This window comes from Megascapheus bottae, chromosome 9 (assembly GCF_031878675.1).
Source record: "Megascapheus bottae isolate mThoBot1 chromosome 9, mThoBot2.hap1, whole genome shotgun sequence".
In the NCBI taxonomy this organism is placed as follows: domain Eukaryota; kingdom Metazoa; phylum Chordata; class Mammalia; order Rodentia; family Geomyidae; genus Megascapheus; species Megascapheus bottae.
Window position 1 is genome coordinate 12,613,336 of NC_143517.1, and position 21,510 is coordinate 12,634,845.

Below are 21,510 nucleotides of genomic sequence, written 5' to 3' on the forward strand. Positions count from 1 at the left end.
TGTCTCATGGTAGGCAAAGGTCCCTATAGACTTAATTACAAGTGGATTAGTTTGTGTGAGCTAAATAAAAGACTGGGAGAGTTATATATCCATGAGGTAGAATAATTAAATTGTGTTGCTAAAATGAACTGCTTCTGCTAGTCTATACTATCAGCAAGAAAAAAAGGGGATTTGACTGATTAAATGTAGTTCCTTTAAGAAGTTCTGGATCGACAAACTGGCTCAAGTTGGTAAATTCATTGAGAAGACTGGATCATCTGCATTGCTGATTTATGTTAAAATTCTACTCACTAGTTCCAATCCTTTCCTGCTTACATTGGTCAAGTAATATTTATTAGATTGCCCATCTGTTTTGTAGGAGTACTAGGATCAGTTAAACAACTCTGTTTCTGAATTTGAACTACTTTGACTATTTTGGTTCTCTAGTCTATTATTGTGACTATACTTACTTTGTATTAAGTGATTACATATCTCTGACACACGGATACACTGTGATCCAATTACAATATTGTACTTAGAGATCATATATTTCCTTAATTAATACTATCTTGGAAGTGTATTCAAGTCAATCACGTAAGAAAACAAAATAGAAAAGCTATGCATATAAAAACTGTCCTGAGAAAGGAGGATTGTAACTTCTGATCTGAGACCACCTTAGGGTACACAGCAAGACTATGGAGAGTTGAATTTGCCATGATTATATATAAGAGTTAAGTAAGGATTCTGACACTACACTGCACAATCAGGGGCTGCTTCTAGTTGCTCTTTACTAAACATGTGTGTTATGTGTTCCTAGGAAAGACCCCTGAATTCTACTCAGTGTAAATTATAATGCTGAAGGCTCAGTCTGTAATTATAAATAATATCTAGTTTAATATGGATAGATAATCTGTCAGTTGAATAGCTCATCAAAGTATCTCATTTTTTTGATATTTTTTATTGTAATTAATAAAAGGGTTACATGATATTTGCCAGATAGAAGGTGCATTAATTCACATACATTGATACCCTTTCACCTGTCTTGGTCCCCATTTCCCTCTCCCCCCCCACCACCCTTCATCTTGTTTTCCCCCCTTCCCTATCCAATTTCAAATAACCAAATACAAATATATCCAATATATCAGGTAACAAAGTGAGATACTGTAACAATATGAGGTAACCAAGGGACAGCAGAAGAGATGAGAGATAACATAGTACCTTAAGAACAACAATCATTCATTATATGGCTTTTGTTTCTATATCCTAGAAGTCCTTTCAATTAGCGTCATACTACATGGCCTTATGTATCAAGGTTTTGCTCTATTGCAAATCTCTGCTAGGAGAGCCCAAGGTTTCTACTGATTATAACAAATGAGGGAAACCATTGAGCCTAAGTTCCTTTGAGTCTGGCTTACTTCATTTAATATGATTTTTTCTAAGTCTTTCCATTTCCTAACAAATGGGTCGATGTCGTTCTTTCTGACAGCATCATAGAATTCCATTGTGTATAAATACCACATCTTGTTGATCCACTCATCAACTGAGGGACATCTGGGTTGGTTCCATATCTTTGCTATGGTAAATAGTGCTGCAATGAACATCACTGTGATAGTGGATTTAGTATGTCCTTGTTTCTGGATGACTGGGTAAATGCCTAGTAGTGGAATTGCTGGGTCATAGGGGAGCTCTATGTTTAGTTTTTTGAGGAACTGCCATACTGCTTTCCACAGTGGTTGAACGAGTTTGCACTCCCACCAACAGTGTAGTAGTGATCCCTTCTGGCCACATCCCCTCCAGCATCTGTTGTTATTAGTTTTCCTGATCCTGGCCATTCTAACTGGAGTGAGGTGGAATCTTAGAGTTGTTTTGATTTGCATTTCTTTTATGACCAGAGATGTTGAGCATTTCTTCATGTGTCTATAGGCCATTTTTGTTTCTTCTTCAGAGAAGATTCCCTTTCAGTCTTTGGCCCATCTTTTAATGGGATGGTTGTTACTTTGGAGATTAGTTTTGGAGTGATTCAATTTTTTGAGTTGTTGATATATTTTAGATATGAGGCCTTTGTCTGTTGTATGATTGGTGAAGAAAAGGATCTCATTTTGACAGGATCACTATCCACTATACTGTGACATACACAGAGTTCTTCAAGGATGTCAAGATAATTTACAAATTCATTTTTCTATGTTGTGATGAAAGTTTACCTCTTAGGAGGACTCTCTTGGGGTAGTTGATTTACTTAAGATTTTACTTAATAGATCTACTTAAAAATTCCAATGTTCCCAAGCTTATGAATAACCGACTAAACTATATCCTGAAGTGGTTCTGGTATTCATTATCATTTAGTGTAGGCCACCTTGTGGTCAGTCCATGGTTCAGCTAATCAATCCAACAAGCAGGAAAACAAATCCCATTCCAACCTTTAAGCCAATACTGTCCTCAGAATCTCTGCCTATTAGTCTCTATCAAGAAATTTGTCTTATTCAATTTATTATTTCTTCCACTATGTTCTTATTCCCAGTATATCCTTACATGTATCCCCCAAGATTTTTATCTGTATAAATTGTAAAATTTAGAGTATAATTCCTCATAGGTCATACTTTATACCTCCTCCTTTACGACCTGTCAGGATTGTAGTTCAGTCATTGGTATAGAGGCAAAGATGACCTGTATTAGCAGTAGAGACTCAGCAGTGCATTAAGAAAAATAAATCAAAAATCATTAAAGTTCTTTTAGACTGACCTACTTGGGCAGTGGTAGAAAGGTGCTTCTACTGACAAAGAAAGATTAATAAATGAACCCATTCCTCACTGGAATTTACCCATAAGCTCCCCTTCAAACGTTTGGGGTACTATTTCTTTCCCAGCAATGTTGTGTTTCTGTATCTGTTTTTGTTTTTGTTTTTTTCTGATCCTGGGGCTTGAACTCAGGAATAGGGTGCTGGTCCTGAGCCTCTTTGTGCTCAAGGCTAACACTCTACAACTTGGGTCCAGAGCCACTTCTGACTTCATTTTTGCCAGTCCTGGGGACTGAATTGAGGGCCTGAACACTGTCCTTAGAGTTTCCTCAAGATTAGTGCTCTACCACTTGAGCCACAGCACCACTTGTGGCTTTTATCGAACCCAGGTCTTTGTGCATGCTAGGCAAGCACTCTGCCACTAGGCCAAATTCCCTGCCCCTTACTTCCGACTTTTTTTTTTTTAGTAGTTTATTGCAGATAAGAGTCTCGTGGATTTTTCTTCCCGGTCTGGCTTCAAACTGCGATTCTCAGATCTGAGTAGCATGATTGCAGGCGTGAGCCTCCAGGATCAGGCTCTATTCGCTTTCTAAGAAAAGATACTCTGCAATTATGTCAAGATAATCTGCAATTGAATCACTCGCAGGATTAGACCCTGCATTTATTTTTCAGAAATCTTGGTTGACTGCTGCCTGATGATAAGGAATCATTCAGGACAGACATAGATTAATTCAGAGATTAATATAGAGATGGACCAGAGAATTTGGGTTCCTCAGCTCACATTATTGCCCCCGCCCCAAAACCTACTTTGTCTAGCACTGTTAGAAGCAAGTAAAGAATCCTATTGGACCCCTAGATTTCCTAAAAAGTTATTAGGTTGAAAATGCATGGTGAGCCAAATCCTTCTTTCTGTTGATTATGCATATCCAAATGCCATATTTTATGAATCTTTATATTCACATTATGCTATCATCTCCCAATATCCTTTTAACCACTGGAAACAGATCCAAAAGTGCCATTAAACATAATCATATTAGATAATTTATTTCAGCCATCTCAGAACCAAGACAAAACACAGCCTGTGTTTTGGGAACCTCCTTCTGTACCAAACTGCATGAGTCTTGGTTTTCTAGAAAAATGTAGTAATATATGTGAGAGATTTGCTTTTTGGACTTACATTGCAGATAAATGGCTAGACAATTTTAAACTATGCAGGACAGATGATCTAGAATGGTAGCTTGTAATGTCTAGGCCTGAGTTAAAGCTCTCCTTAAGCAGATTTCTTCTTGTTATTGGAAATCTCAATGTCACTCTAAGGATTTCCAACACATTAAGTCAGGACCTCTCAGGTTTTCTAAGGCAAGCTTGCTTTCTTAAAGAGAATTAACTGCTGACCATAATCACATTTATAGCAGACCAGCACAGGATATCCAAAATAGGGTTCGGTTGAGTACCTCATGATTAAGTTTAAATGAGTCTGGTATAAATGATGCTTCCTGAGCTTATGGAAGATGTCTGGTAACTGTTATGTCATGGTAATAATGACGAGATATTTAAGAACCTGAGAGATTGTCAAAAGTAGTGATTATGACAAACTGATCCCAAGATGACTTTAAATGTTCCCTACCTCTGGTTTTCATACAATCTCCTCTTCTAATGTGTGGGTAGGAGATATGACAAAGCTAATGAACTCTTGCTCCTGTGTTGTCTGAGACCTCATTCCATATAGTATCTTACTGTAGAGTCATTCTCTCTTCACTGGCTGAAGAACAAGCTACTGTTCATTAATTCTATGACAACTAAAGAATTAAGTAATCATAACTGCAGTGACTTTGAAACTAAATAATTCACCCTGCCGGAATCTAACCTTGGTTGACACTTGGTGTGCATTCTGTAGAAGATTCAGATAAAGGAATGTGTAAACTTCAATCCACAGCAGCTGTTAGATAATACATGTGTGTTATTTTAAGCCATTCAGCTGGGATAATTTCTTATATAGCCATAGAAAACTAATAGTAGCATTTGAATCCTGTCTTTAGTGGACCCATGCTTTGTCATTTTCTCTACAAAGGTGTCCTGAACCAAATGGAGAACACATAAACTGACTGAGATGAAAGTTTTCAGGGTCACATGTAGTGGGCCAAGGACATAGTACTTATTAGCAGTGGAGAGCTAAATTGGAAAGACTCTTCTATAGAAACTTGAGCAAACTAACTGAGAAGTGTGTGACAAACCCGAAAGTAGGAGTGAAAATGATCCTGCAGAAAGACTTTCTGTTAATGGTGCTAAAGATGACCAGAAGGCAGAGAGATCAAGATAAATGATCTTACTTTTAGAGGGCAGAGACCCTGGGAAAATGAGAAAAGGAGAGTTTCTATGGGCAAGAAGGAGCTAAGTTTAGATTAAATCAGGGAAAGAATGATGGGGTGTTCAGTTTAATGTTTCTAAGAATGCAGACATTTGAAGTTTCAGAGAACTGATATTGTAGACTCAGTATAGCTTGTGCTGGTAAATCATAACCTTTTATGAGATAGTGTATTAAAATGGCAGGTATGATTACATTGAACTAATTATGTGGACTATCACACAATTTTAGAAAAAGAGAGTGACCTCTTCTAAGAAATCAATAGACAAGGGTGAAAGTTTTTCTGGTTTCCTAGTAAATTTAGAGCATCAGATGGGAAATGTAATACCAGAAATATTAGATGAGGGATCTTGGGACTCCTGACAGATGGGACCTAGCTTCCCCCAGGCTTCTTTACTGCCTACTTAGCATGTACACGCTGTCACTGTTTAGCAATGTGGGAGGAAGCATTTTAATGTTTAGTATTCCAGATTAGGGTGTTGAAACCACCAGGAAAGCTAGTGTGAGGCTCCAAGTAAAAGATGGGTACAAATTCTGGAGGAGTGTGACCATTTTAAAGCAGCATTTTTCTTATTTCAGTATCCATAGTGAAGCAGTAAGTTATAGTTTTCTCACAGGCACATTCTAGTAAAACTGACTTGATGGGCATTGTATTAAAATCAAGGCGCTACTCTATCAAAATGAGCTGACTTTGTCAGTAGAAGTTTTTAAAAGGCTTAAGAGAAAATGGGTGGACAAAAGGAAAAGTCTTTTTTGTTTTCTTCTGTCAGTGTGGTCAGGGGTAGGACAAGAAGGTTAGTTACACATTCAGAAATCAGTTTAGAAAACCAACTAGTCCAAGGGGGGAAAACAAGATGAGGGGCAGGGGTAGGGGAAGGGAAACAGGGACCAAGACATTAGAAGGGCTATCAATGTTTGTGAAGCAACGCACCTTTTATCTGGAGAATATAATGTAATCCTTCTATTAATTAGAATAAAAATATATATGGGAAAAAAGAAAATCAACAAGTCCTTAGGAACTCTAGCAGCACAGAGAAATTGGAGTTCACTGTAATACCAATATAAGCTAGAGGGTCATACTTGGGGAGCAACTTCTGTAAATCTTAGACCTCAGAACATGTCAACAGGATTGGCACAGGAAAGGCTGTTCAGTTATATACCTGAGAACCCCTCTAGAGCACTTCTCAGGCAGGCTCCTATCCTGTAACCAGTAAATATAACTCATTCCATTTCTGCAATGGACACAGTCTGCACTCAAATTAGATATGGTTTGTCACCAAAGACTTTAGAGGATAGTAATTGTTATGCCCAGCGGAGGGGTCCCCCAATGAAGACCACCGAGATGGAGTCCGAAATGCAACAGCAAGGGTTTATTGCAGGATACCAGCCTGGCTGGGAACTCACCCCTAGACCGGAGAGTTGCCGGTTACATTTTGCACAGTCCTTTTAAAGGCAAAAACCACAAACTGACTGAGCAAGCAGAAACAACAGTTTTAGGTTCGAACCACAGGTATTTCTTGCACGTAGAGTTCTTCCTTATTCTTTTTCCATTTATAATTTTTATGCAATTATTTAATAGAAATCATTTAGCAAGCATTCTTACAGAATTGTTTAGCAAGCATCTTTTACAAGCCATTTTTGTAACCTAACGAAAGGGCCTTATGAAATACAGAACTGAACACTTACTTGTTGAGAAGTTAATTTTCACTTAACGGTTTTATTAAGAGAGTATCTGAGGGGGACTAAGGGGGATTTCTGGTCCCTCAGTAATCAACCAAGGGTGGTGTTTGGAGGCAGGGCTTTGGGAGAGTGATTAGACTTAAAGTCATTAGTATTGGAATTGCAGGATTATATCCTGATGCCCTTAGAAAAAGAGTAATCAGTGAGGTAGACACACTGCCTGTAATTTCTTGTTCCCTGTCTTTTACAGCTCATTCTATGCTGCCTCAGGGTTCTTACAGCAAAGGGCTATCACCACGGACACCCCTTGACCTCATCCCCATAATACTGCGAGACAAAATAAACTTACTTTTGGTATAAAGTACCCATACCAGATATTCAAAATATTATTGGAAAGATGATTAATACAATCTTTTGTGCAATTATTCATATATACAGAGAAATGGAGTTGTAATTCAGGTGATAGACTGCTAGACTTGAGCAGAGAAGCACATTCAGACCCTGAGTTCAAGCCCTAGGGTTGTCACAAAACAAAACGCAAAAAACAAAAAAACAAAAACCTTCCCCACAAACATCATGAAACTTTCAGGTTTGAGGCTGTTGTATGGCGAGAAACAGAAGCCACAAACTGAGAGGTCAAACTGGGAGTCTTTATTGGAGAGCTGCTATCTATAGGAAGACTTCTGTCTCAGACTTGTAGCCCAGAATCAAGCCTGAATCAAGCTTTTAAAGACAAAAACCACATGCTTGGGATAAAGACCAAGCCTTAACAAAAGCATACCTTATATGGAAGCATTCAGATGCAAGCAGAATTTTCCATCTAAGGTCATATACCTTTGAATTTTCCATATAAAGAGATCTTACAGGCTACTTAGAGGTGAGTGAAGCAGATCATTTAAGGGAAACTGAAGGTCAGCACTCTTTTAGCAAAAGTCTTCTAAGGGTAAATAGTATAACATCGGCAACTCCATGAATGGCTCCTCTCACCTCTGGGCTTTTCAGAGCTGCATGAAAAGCCCCCATCATCCAGCAAATCATCAGAATGGCTGTGAGAACATGATGTCACTTAGAGCCAGTCTCCTTACTTCACAGGGAAGCCCCACTTATCAGAGTGACAGTTTTTATAATTCAAAGATCAAAGTGGATAATTTAGGTTCAAATTAGCATCAAGGAAGGGAGGAATGAACATTTTCTGTAAAGAGAAAAATGTTTTCTTAATTGTATGAAAAAGCACAGAAAGCCATGAACCATTAGAACAAATCATAGGATGTCTTTAAGTGGATAGTGTATTAACTGTTTCCTCTAGTTTTACAAAACGTTTGTTTTTGCTAAAAACATTTTTACCATTAAAATTTTTGTAGATAATAAGAAAGTGAAACCCTGTAATCCACTTTAACTATTATCATCTTATGATTAATTTCTGTTTAATAACCACCTGTTTCCTTCATCTCCTGGATTGTCAGTCACTTCACCCATGAATGTGAGATAGGCTTCAATTACTACAAACATCTTTGGTGTTAGACTTATAGAACCTCTAGAATTAGAATATCTAGAATATAAAATTAGGAAGTTCAAGCAGTTAAATTCATGGCCTGGGTCATACTAATTGGTGTAATCCTCCTATTCTGTAAATGAAAATATAATAAACATATTAATGCAGGTCTAAAAGGGGAAGAGAAATAGAAAGATTAGATACAGTCAGAAAGGTATTTTCAAGGTAATCATACATGCTTATAAGTGTGAGGATCTATAGGTGCTTATATCTGTTATGTATCTGTTTATATCTGCTTATATCTGACTGAAACATTCTTAAATTCAAAATCATTTGCTACTGTCCATAGGGAATGCCTCATGCAATGCCATGTGGCATTATTCCCAGTGTCAAGAACCTTATCTTGGTTATTCACCCAGTTGTTACTCTATTCAGCCTCAGTTCAGCATCAGAATCAGTTCTAGATATTCTAGTTCCTCATTAAAGTTTGGATGAAATGAATACTTCTACAATATTGAAACCTTGTGGTCTATTTCCAAATAGACCCTAAACCCCCCATAGGCAGGCTATAGGGCTGAGCCTGAGAACATAGCTTGAACACAGGTTTATCCAGGTTTTGCCTGTGTGGCCTCAGCAAATCCCCTAAACCTTTCTGAGCCTTAGCTTCCTTATCTGTAAGACCCTAAAATGTGTGTTAGGTTTCGTCTTTGGATTAATTCATGTGAATTATAGAGGACGCTTTTCTTTGGTAAATAGTGCTGGGCTTGTAACATAGTGCATTGTTGCAAAGAGCACATCTTTATACACTTAACATCTCTGAAATAAAATTGTAAAGCTCTGATTGAACAGGTGGCAGCTATATAAAGTTGCCATTAGCTGCATACATCAGAGAGCTGTGCCATAGCTTGCAGAATAGACCAGCGTGTTTTGAAAGAGAATTAGAAAGTAATATTGAAAAATTCCTTAGCTTCTTGTCAACTATGGCTATGTGTCTTTTATTAATTGTTTTAAGTGCTACATCTTGATGTGAATCATGGCACAGATGAGGAAACCTATAGACTTTAATCATTCTGAGATGACATGTAGTTCAATATAAAATAATCTATAGGAAATACAAACCAGTCTTCAAAAGATTTTAATTAATTTTTCAATTTTCATTCATTCTTCACTTTTATTTATACATTTTATTAATTTTTTTGTGCTGGTCTTAGTGCTTAAACTCAGGGCCTGGGCACAGTTCCTGAACATTTATTTTTCTTTTCTCTCAAAGTAAGCAGTCTTCTCCTTAAGGCACAACTTCAGTTTCACTTCCTTTTGGTTGGGGGGGGTGGTGATAGTGGTGATGGGAGATGATGGTAGTATGGTTATTTGGAGATAAAAGGTCTGATGTACTTTCCTGACTTATCTGCCTTTGAATCATGATCCTCATATCTCAGCCTCCTGAATAACTAGTATTGGAGGCATGAACCGCTGGTGCTAGGTTATATCTTATATATAACATATCTCTTAAAGCCATAAGGAAGTGTGTTCTAATTTAACCCATAGCTTGTTTCCTTCTTAGCGGTATATAAAACAACTCTGCAATCTTTGAACAAATCATACTTTAGATTTGATGATGAAATGAAGAGCAAACGCTATCATATGTTTATTTTTCACAGCACTAAGTAACAAATTTTCCATTTTTTAAAAAGTAAGGTATTTATTAAAAAGTAGTGTTGGAGACATTGCTTTCAGCCTCCTGAGGAAGTAAGATTATAAGATGGCACCTGGCAGCTCGCTGATGAGTCAGTACTTGCTGACCAGGAAGTTCTTTGCATTGGTTGATTTGTTTCTTCTGTGCTCCTGGATAGAGCGTGATCATTAGATTTTTCCATGTATGCTTGCTGCGTGTGCAGATGATCTTTATTGTGATTTGCTGCTTAAGGATATAAATAGTGGAGGATTTCTGGGAAAGAAGGAAGAAAGGCAAAGAGAGAAGAGAAGCAGGGAGAAAGAAGAAAGGAGAGAGAAATAAAAAGACCTCTGCTTACAGCTATTTGAGTCTGTGATCATTCCCAGTCTGCCTTCAAAATGATACATCATTGCAGCAGGCAGCGACAAGTGGTAGCCCATACGGAGATGTTTTTTCATTTCACTTTGGCACGGTGGGTAAGTACTGAGGAGCCTCGCAGAAGTCTCTGGCCAGAGTGGTAAGGGCGAGGGAATAATGGGTTCAGGAGATTCTAAGAACTGGATGTTGTAGCCAAAGAAAAGGTTTTTGCAGTTATTAAATGTGAATAATGAGTTCAGAAGAACCAGATGGTTAAAGTAGAAGATTTACTTAAAGCTAATGGTACTGCAGTAAAAGAAGCCATGGCTAAGGCTTATGTGGATTTGATAGCGAAAATAAGTCCCTGATTTTTATTTTATTTTTGTTTATTTTTATTTTATTTATTTATTTATTTTTTGCCAGTCCTGGGCTTGGGCTCAGGGCCTGAGCACTGTCCTTGGACTTTCTCAAAGCTAGCGCTCTACCACTTGAGCCTCAGCACCACTTCCGGCTTTTTTCTACGTATGTGGTACCGAGCAATCGAACCCGGGTCTTCGTGCATGCTAGGCAAGCACTCTACCACTAGGCCAACTCCCGGCCCGGAGTCCCTGGTTTTTAAATGAAGGACTTCTTAATGTACCACAGTGGGATTTACGTAAATTAGATTTGAAAAAGCTTAAAACAGGGAGACCTCCTGCAAGGAACATTTCCTATGTGGCAACAGGTGGAAAGAAGCACAGAGACACTTGTAGAAATATATAAGAGAGAATCAAGTAAATAGGAAGAGGAAGAATTAAGTGGTAGTGATTTAGAAAGCCTGTGCTGGAGGGCAGAATTGCAAGATAGGGAGCCACCTGCCCATAGTTCAGCCATCTGTGCCTCAGTGGGAGGAGCCAATAGCAAGCCTCCCCCATCTATCTGCAAGTTAGCTAAAAGAGTAGAAGTGTTAGAAATGGGGGATGGGTGGGGTTTTCCAGTGTTTGAGGATCGAAATCTGGAGAGATTTCATCAACCGATAGATTTTAAATCCATTAAGCAGCTAAAGGAATCCGTTGTGGCTATGGACCCCAAGTGCCTTTCACTATTAGTATGTTAGACTCATTGGCAAATTTAAATTTGGTTCCCGATGATTGAAAAAAATTATGTAAGGCAGTGATTAGTGGAGGACAATATTTGATTTGGAAGACTGGTTGGCAGGAGTTATCCTTAGAAACGGCATGTAGAAATGCTGCGGCCGGTTTCCCACAAAGAAATATTGAGATGCTTACAGGTGAGGGTCAGTATGCCGCAATAGAGGCACAGCTCCAGTATGAACCAGGAACATATGCACAGATTGCTACTGCAGCTACCAGAGCATGGAAGACTTTACAAGGTTCTGGTGATTTACAAGGTAATCTCTCAAAGGTTCTTCAGGGACCTAACGAGCCTTATGCAGACAACCACTTGTGTCTTTGGTGACACTGACACTGCGATGCCATTAATACTTCAGCTGGCATTTGAAAATGCAAACAAATGGTATCAAGCTGTAATGAGACCATGGAAAAGGAAAAAGGATTTATCAGTTTACATAAAAGTCTGCAGTGGTCACAGGACAGGTGATTGCAGCAGCCATGAGGGGTGTATCTCCCTTAGACCCTGCAGCTGGACAAAAAACTTGTTTTCACTGTGGCCAACCAGTACATTTTAAGAAGCAAGGTCCTAATAAAGGGCTCCGAAGAGCTTTAGAGGTGAAGACAGAGAAGTCCCCAGTGCCAGGAATCTGTCCAAAATGTAAAAGGGGTAAACATTGGGCCAATGAGTGTAGATCTGCCACTGATATTGATGGGAGTCCGGTAAACAGGCCAGGTCAAAAAACAGAAGGCTGGGCCCTTTGCTTAAGAGCCCGAAAATGTACAGAGCTATGGAGATGCCAGTACACCATGCTCCGGGCATAATCCAGATCGTTTCTTGTCAAAACCCCTTCTTTCCATTGACTCCCTCCTCCAAAGAACCTCAGGCAACACAGTGTTGGACCTCTGCTCCACCTCACAACTGGTATTAACACCTGAGATGGGAGTCCAATTAATTCCTTCAGGGGTGTCAGGGCATCTCCCTCCAAATTCAGTAGGCTTACTTCTTGGGTGTAGTTTGCTTACCCTTTCCGGCCTTCATATCTTTCCAGTGATTATAAATCGTGATTATACAGGTGAAATTAAAATTATGGTAAGTTCTCCCTATGGTATCTCGGTCATCAGTCCAGGAGATAGAATAGCCCAATTAATCTTACTTCCAATTATGCATAAAAATTTTAAAAGTATGCCTCAAAACAGAGAATCCAAGGGATTTGGATCAACTGGAAAAGAACAAATGGTTTGTTGGCTGCAGAATTGTTCAAAAAGGCCTCTGCTCAAATTACTTGTGCAAGGAATGACCATTGAGGGTCTCCTTGATACTGGGGCAGGTATATCTATTATCAATGCTCAATACTGGCCTAGGCAATGGCCTCTTCAGAAGGTTGATTGCACATTGAGGGGGTTAGGATTTTCACAAAGTCCTAATCGGAGTGCTCAAGTTTTATCCTGGCAGGATGGAGAGGGACATAAAGGTACTTTTCAGCCTTATGTGTTGGCATTGTTGCCTATCACGTTATGGGTCAGAGATATATTACAGCAAATGGGAGTACATCTTACCACAGAACCTGTCAAGGAAGACAAAGAATCCTGGATAGCAAAACCTGAATCAGGATATTATCCAGGTAAAAGAGCCTGGACAATAATGTACAAGCAGGTTTACCTGGAAGGGAAAGGTCTAGGAAAACAACTTCAAGGAAATCCTCAGCCTCTACCCATAACCCAAAAAATGACCGCTGTGGAGTTGGTTATCCTTTTCATTAAGGGCCACTGTAAAATCACCATTAAAAATACCATGGAAATCTGATAATCCTATTTGGGTCCCTCAGTGACCCTTGTCAAAGGAAAAACTCCAAGAGGCCCAAAAGTTAGTACAAGAGCAACTGCAAGCTGATCATATTGAGCCTTCTACTTCTCCTTGGAATTTCCCTATTTTTGTAATAAAGAAGAAATCTGGAAAATGGCGACTTCTTTATGATTTGAGGGTCATTAATTATTAATAATTCTATGCAACTTATGGGTCCCTCTCAACCTGGCCTCCCTGATCTGTAATCATTCCAAAAGGATACAAATTATTACTATTGATATTAAGGATTGCTTTTTTTCTATTCCATTACATCCTGAGGATGTTCCAAGGTTTGCCTTTTCAGTACCCTCTATAAATAATGAAGGTCCTTGTCAAAGATTTCAATGGAAAGTCCTACCTGAGGTTATGGCTAACAGCCGCACAATCTGTCAGGTGTATGTTGATGCAGCCATTAAGCCCGTTAGAGAAAGCTATCCTGACGTAATGGTAATACATTATATGGATGATGTTTTATTAGCACATTCTAATTTAAATTTACTTTTACAACTTTTTGGCTTGATGTCGGATATGTTAAAGAATCATGGACTTCATATAGCTGAGGAAAAGGTACAATTCCGTTCTGTATTTGGGATATCAAATTATGGATACATGTATTAAGCCACACAAATTCAAATTGCTAAAGATAACTTGATTACTTTAAGTGATTTTCAACATCTCTTATGGAGGGCTACAGCCTTCTTTGGGGCTATCTACAGGACAACTTAAACCCTTATTTGATATTACGAGGGGATCCTGATCCCTCGTCTCCTACGGAACTTACTCCAGAAGGAAGAAAAGCCTTGCTTCTTGTAGAAAAAGCTATAGAAAGAGCTCAGTGTGATCGTATTGAATTTTCTAAAGAGCTCATGTTTATTGTAATTTCTTCTGTTTATACACCTACTGGAGTTTTTTGGTAAGAGGCTCCTCTTTTGTGGGTCTATTTTTCAACTTCTCCAAAGAAAGTTATTATGCCTTATCCATCTATGATATCTGAATTAATTTTGCAAGCCCTTATTACCTCCCTTAAGGTTTTTGGAGTTCATCCTCATAAAATTATTACCCCTTATACATTTCAACAATCAGAATATTTAATCAGAAATACTAATGAATGGGCCATTATATGATGCTCTACTCAAGCCTGCTTTGATAATCATCCTCCCAAATCTAGTTTATTATCTTTCTGTTTAGAACATCCCGTTATATTTCCCACTATAGTTAAAAAGGATCCCATCCCAAAGGCCTTGACAGTATTTACAGATGGATCTTCTCTAGGCACTGCTGCTGTGGTTACTAAAAATACTGTACTTAAACATGTTACCCCTCGTAAGTCTGCTCAGTTAATAGAATTGGAGGCTATCATTGTAGCCTTACAACGTTATCCTTATGTTCCTTTAGATATTTTTCTGATAGCTTGTATATTGTTCAACTTTTTCCTTCTCTGGAAACTGCTGGACCTATCTTACCACAAATTCCCGCCTTTTCTACATTTTTCCAGATTCAGAAAATTTTGTGGAAACATAGCGATCCTGTTTTTATTGGGCATGTATGAGCTCATACGGAATTGCCAGGCCCATTAAGTAAAGGAAATCAATTAGCTGACTTGGCTACAAAAACAATTTTCATTTTTTTCAGTAATGGAACAGGCTACTTGCTTTCATTCTCAATTCCATGTTAATAGTATGACCCTTAAACAGTGCTTTAATATTACAAAAGAGCAAGCCCAAATGATTGTTAGACTATGTCAAAAGTGTTCTCCCTCCCTTCCAGTGCCTCATCTGAGTATAAATCCAAGAGGTTTATAACCCAATCACATTTGGCAAATGGATGCTACTCATGTGCCTAGCTTTGGTACTCTGCAGTATGTGCATATCTCTACTGATACCTCTTCTGGATTTATATCTGCTTCCTCTCATGCTGGAGAAAAGGTTAAAAATGTCATATCTCATGTGCTGCATGCATGTGTGGCTATAGGGATGCCTAAAAGTATAAAAACAGATAATGGTTCGGCATATACATCTACTTCCTTTGATCAATTTTGTGCAACTTTAAATATTGTTCATAAAACAGGTATTCCTTATAATCCTCAAGGACAAGGGATAGTAGAGCATGCACATCAGACATTAAAATTATTGCTTTTAAAACAAAAAGGGGGGGCAGGAGTTTGGCCTAGTGGTAGAGTGCTTGCCTAGCATGCACGAAGACCTGCATTCAATTCCTCAGTACCACATATGTAGCAAAAAGCCGGAAGTGGTGCTGTGGCTCAAGTGGTAGAGCCCTAGCCTTGAGAAAATCCAGGGATAGTGCTCAGGCCCTGAGCCCAAGCCCAGGACTGGCAAAAACAACAACAACAAAAAGGAGGGCGGGATTGGACACTCCCAAGGATAGACTTGCTATAGCTCTTTTTACTTTAAATTTTTTAACCCTTGATGCTGAAGGACGTTCTGCAGGAGATAGACATTTTAATCCTTCTAGAAATAATAAACCTTTAGTATTGTGGAAAGATATTCTCTCTGGAAACTGGAAAGGACCAGACCCTGTTCTCACGTGGGGGCGAGGAAGTGTTTGTGTTTTTCCACGGGATGCTGACAGTCCAATTTGGGTGCCAGAGAGACTGATACGTCAGACGGTGGAGGCTCCTTGGAAGCATGTCAGTCAAGATGAAGGCTCTTCTACTTAGCACGAGTACGGTTCCCCGAATGAATCCACATGGCAATAATACACGATCCTATCAGCGTCACTGAGGACCACCCTGCTGGGAACCTGAACAATCTTGGCCACCCTCCTGGACTGTGAATGCTTTGAATACTGTGTTGCAGACCCAAGAAGCCATTAATCAGCATGAGAGGACTGGAATTGTTATGCTTAATCAATGAGGTGATTTATTGCAAGAACAATTGAATAATCTGGAGCAGGTGATGAGCACCTCTTGTGTAGCTGCTTATTCCTGATTTTGCTTGACGGGAGTACCATATAACAATTTCAGTCGAGCGGCTAATCTGTCTAAAGAACTTGGACGTAACATGGAATGCTCAGGTTGATAACTTGATGGCTTCTCTACTTGCAAAAGTAATCAGAATCTCTTTAATTCTTTAGCCCACCTTTTAATTGGATGGTTGTTTCTTTGTGGATTTGTTTTTGAGAGATTCAATTTTTTGAGCTGTAGATATATTTTAGACCTGAAGCCCTTGTCTGTTGTGTGGCTAGAGAAGATCTTCTCCAACTCTGTAAGAATATTAGTGTGAGTTCTGTTTGAATGCTTTATAGAATTCAATTGTGAATCCATCAGGTCCTGGGCTTTTCTTAGATGGGGGGTTTCTTATTGCCATTTCTAGTTCATTACTTGAAATGCATCTGTTTAGTTGGTTTAGATCTTCTTGGTTTAGTTAGGCTATATAAAAATTTTCTAGAAATTTGTCCATTCCTTCCAGATTCTCAAACTCATTGGCATAAAGTTTTTTAAAGTGTTCCCCTATGATGTTCTGGATCTTGGTTACTTCTGTCATGATATTTTCATTCTTGTCCCAGATTTTATTTATTTGGGAGTGCTCCCTTCTTTTTTTTTAAAATAAGATTTGTAGAGGTTCTGTCAATTTTGCTAATTTTTTCAAGGTACCAATCCTTTCTTTTTTTAAAATATATTGATTCTTTCTCTGATTTTCTTTTTTTTTGGACTCTAATTCACTTACTTTTGATTTAATTTATAATTTGTTTCTTCCTACTAAATTTGGGTTTAGTTTGTTGCTCTTCTTCTAGGAGCTTAAAGTGTATCTTTAATTAATTTGTTTGAGATTTCTCCAATTTGTTAATGTAGACACTAAGAGTTATAAAGTTTCCTCTGAGTACTGCCTTTGCTGTGTCTCAAAAGAAGTGGTATTTTTGGTGCTCATTTGTGTTAAATACATAAACTGCTGACCCACTGGTGATTCAACAATGTGCTGTTCAAGCTCTATGAGTTACAGGATTTTCTATGTTGGCATTTGGTACTGAGTTCCAATTTTATACAATCATAGTTTCAGAGAATGCAGGAAATGATTTCAGTATTTCTTAATTTGCATAGATTTGCTTTTTGCCCTAAAATGTGATCTATTTTAGAATATGTTTCATGTACTGCTGAAAAGAATGTATATTTTAGTGTTTCTAGGTGGAATAATCTGCAGATGTCTGTTAGGTTTAGGTGATCTATGAAATTGTTCAGTTCTGAGGTTCCTCTGTTTAGTTTTTGACTTGTTGATCTAACCAAAGATGACAGTGATGAGTTAAAGTCATCAACAATGACTGTGTTTGGATCTATGTGTGGTTTTAGTGTAAGTAAGATTTGTTTGATGAAGTTGGATGCTCTGGCATTTGTTGTATAGATATTTATAATGATTATATTCACCCTTATTAGTGTGGAATTACCTTCTTTGTCTCTTCTCACTAATTTTAATTTGATATCTATTTTATCTGATATTAGTATGGCAACTTCAGCCTGCTTATGGAGTCCATTTGCTTGATAAATTTTATTCCAACCTCTCAGTCTCCAAGTATGTTTTTTTAATTAAAGATTTTATTAACATTGATTTTCACATCATATTTCAAATGACATATTTGACAAACAAGTATTCAAGAAGGGAATCTCTATATACAATCACTGGCACTTAGTTTTTAACACATAATTAAAATTAGGCTGAGGGTTTGTATGTCCTAAATGAATATATATATGTATATATATATATATATATATATATATATCTATGGCAAGGTGTGTCCCTTGAAGAGAGCAGAAGGATGAATCTTGCTTTTTGATCCATCTAGTCATTCTATGTCATTTAATTGGAGAGTCAAGTCCATTGATATTGAGAGTAAGGATTGAAAGATGTTTGTTAGTTCCTGTCATTTTATCCATTTCATTAGAGATTGTGTTTTGGAAATTCTTGCTGTAATCACCTGGTATTCTGTTTAGGTATCATTTATTTGTCAATATGTTTGTGTTGGTTTTCAATGTGAACAACATCTTTGAGAGTTTTCTGTAATGCAAGTTTGATTGATATATACTGTTTCCATTTTTCCCTGCTGTGGACTTTAAAAAAAAATTTCCCTTAGCTATGAATGAGACCTTAGCTGGGTGCAGTATTCTTGGTTGATAGTTATTTGTCTTTAGGGCACATAAAACATAATTCTAGCCTCCTCTTGCTTTTATGGTCTCTGCTGAGAAATCTGTGGTAATTATGATTGCTTTTCCTTCATATAGGTGATGGTTCTCTTTTCCCTGTCAACTTTTGACCCTACTGATTGGTGTGATGTCCTGTTCTGCTCTGGTCTGTTTGGTGTTCTAAAGGCTTTTTGTATCTGGATGGGCCTGTCATTTTGGAAATTTGGGAAATTCTCTGCGATGATTCCCTTAATTATATTTCCTATTCCATTAACCTCCTTCTCCAGGCACTCCTCAATACAAATTAGCCTTAAATTAGTTTCCTAATTTTATCATGGAGCTCCTGAAGAGATCTGTCATGTTTCATGGATTTGTTTTGAATAATTTTCTAGTTTTTCTCTACAAAATCTAGGCAATCTTCAATTCCAGAGTTTTTCTCTTCTGCATAATCTAACATGGTATCAATACTTTATACTTTGTTCTTTATCTCCCTTCCTTCTAGTAGGTCACTTTGATGGCTTCCGCTTCTTTTAAATCTTGCATGAACTTCTTTACCACCTTTATTTGGTTTTGAGTACTCTCTCTGGAATCCTTTAGCTGAGTGGCTATACTTTCATTGGACTTTTATTTATTTATTTATTTATTTTTGGAATTTATGCAGCTTTGTTTGTGGATTCCATGAATTCCTCCAGTAATCTTTTTTAGCTTCATGCTTTTAGTCTTTTCATTTATAATGTTTACCAGTAGCATTTGTAGAGCATTTTGAGTAGTCTCCCATTGGTTTTTCATTGACTGCTCTATTGCCTGTTTTTAGTGGGAGATGGCTTGCCATTTTTCTTGAGTTTCTCGTTCTGCCATTTGGAATTGAGAGTAATACTAACACCACATAAGATTATAATTTTAAGATAAGAACCCAGCCGGGTGCCATGGCTCAGGCCTGTAATCCTAGCTACTCAGGAGGCTGAGATCTGAGGATCAAGGTATTGTGCCCAGCCCAGGCACAAAAGAACCTGAGACTCTTATCCCCAATTAACCCCTAGAAAATGGGAAGTGGGGCTTGTCTCAAGGGTAGGGATGTTAGCCTTGAGCTGAAGAGCTTAGGGACAGCACCTAGGCTGAGTTCCAGCCTCATGACCCACCAAAAAAAAAAAAAAAGAAGAAAAAAGATAAGAACCCACCCAGTACTCTATAGCTGCACAGACTATAGCAGGTCACAGTCTTAGATAGGTATTTTCACTTTCTTCCCTTGATTATCTTATATTGTTACAGTATCTCACTTTGTTATCTGATATATTGGATATATTTGTATTTGGTTATTTGAAATTGGATAGGGAGGGGGGAAAAAACAAGATAAGGAGTGGGTGTGGGGGGGAAGGAAATGGGAACCAAGACATGAAAAAGGGTATCAATGTATGTGAAGTAATGCACCTTCTATCTGGAGAATATAATGTAACCCTTCAATTAATTACAATAAAAAATATGAAAAATAACTGATCCAATACCACCACTGAACACAGTTTTAAGGCAAAAACCCACCCCAATCCCTGTGTGGTTTAAATCAATCTGGACCTAAAATATGGCTCAACAAATACAGATGCAGTCTGATCAACAAGAGTCAACTGTAACAGATCCACAAATTATGGATATCAAAGAAATACCAAAGGACCAGAAATAGAGAGGTATAATGAAAGACAGGAGGAGAAATTAAGACAGGAGTAATGTAAAGAAGGAAAGGAATAGAGTAATGATAACTGAGACTGGAATTCAGAGAAAGGGAAAAAGAATAAATAAAAATTAAAATTAAAAAATTTAAATAAAAGTTAAAGAGAACAAAATATATGAGATCGATAATTTAAAAAACCTTAAAATTATGTGAATTTAAAGAAGATAAAATTAAAAACACTAAGATTGAAAAATAGGGAATTGGGGAATCAAAATATAATCTGAATTAAGGATATACACAATGAAAGAGAAAGCTGTGGCTATGTTTCTAGGAGTGAACAGAACCACAGTGAAGTAAAAAAGGGATAAAAAAGGATGGAGGGGAAAAATGGGCAATAAATGAAAAATGAAAACAAAAACAATGAAAAATGTAGTAACATTTAAAAAGTTATAATTACAAAAATACTTCTTAAACCAGGCGCGATGGCTCACACCCGTAACCCCATGCTACTCAGGAGGCTGAGATGTGAGGATCAAGGTTCAAAGCCAGCCGGGGCACAAAAGACCTGAGACTCTTATCTCCAACTAACCTCTAGAAAACAGGAAGTGGGGCTTGGCTCAGGGTAGGGCAGTAGCCTTGAGCTGAAGAGCTCAAGTACAATGCCCAGGCCCAGGGGTAGGGCGGTAGCCTTGAGCTGTAGAGTTCAGGGAGAGCGCACAGGCCGAGTGCCAGCCACGTTGTGACTCACAAGAAAAGAAAAGAAAAATACTTCTTAAGTTTATTTGGGGAAATGTCCCTCCTGTGTCTAGGATCCTGTCTCTTGATGAAGCCTCTGATTTCCTGTGATGATCAGTTTTCCTTTGGCTTAGTTGGATTTTCCAATCAGTTTGCTTGACTGGGCAGAAAAAGTTCTGCCTTAGAGAACTTTGTGACTGACTGTCTTCTCAGGCTAAATTACTGGCAGGACGATGTGCTTTGCAAATTGGCTGTTTTCTGTAGCTTGAATATGGGTGGAGTTGAATTCTCTCTGGAATCAATGACCAGCTTCAGAGACTCTCTCTGACCCAGCCTGGAGCCAGCTCAGCTGAGAGTGTCGGAGGGACAGGACCTCTTCTGGCTGGATTTACTGGGAGAGGAAAGCTCCCCCACCCTGAGAGGAATTTCTCCAGGACTGGGAACCAATTCCCAGGCTGATCTGACACTGATCAGATTCCTTTGCCCTTTTGAAATCTGGAGCTGTGAACACCGCTTCTCAGGCTCCAGTTATCTACTTAACTCCTCTGGCAGATCCTTTGCCAGTAGCCAAGATGGGACTGTTCTCCACTGGTGGGGGAGGGCTACCTTCCCAGTGCTGTTCTGTGAGGAGGGGTGAGACTGTCTTTTGTGGGGTACTCACACTTTCCCTTGGTTTTGGGACCTTTCTGTCAACTGAGTCCGTCTGTAGCCAGCAGGATGAACATTTCTTCTCGTAGTCACCGTCTG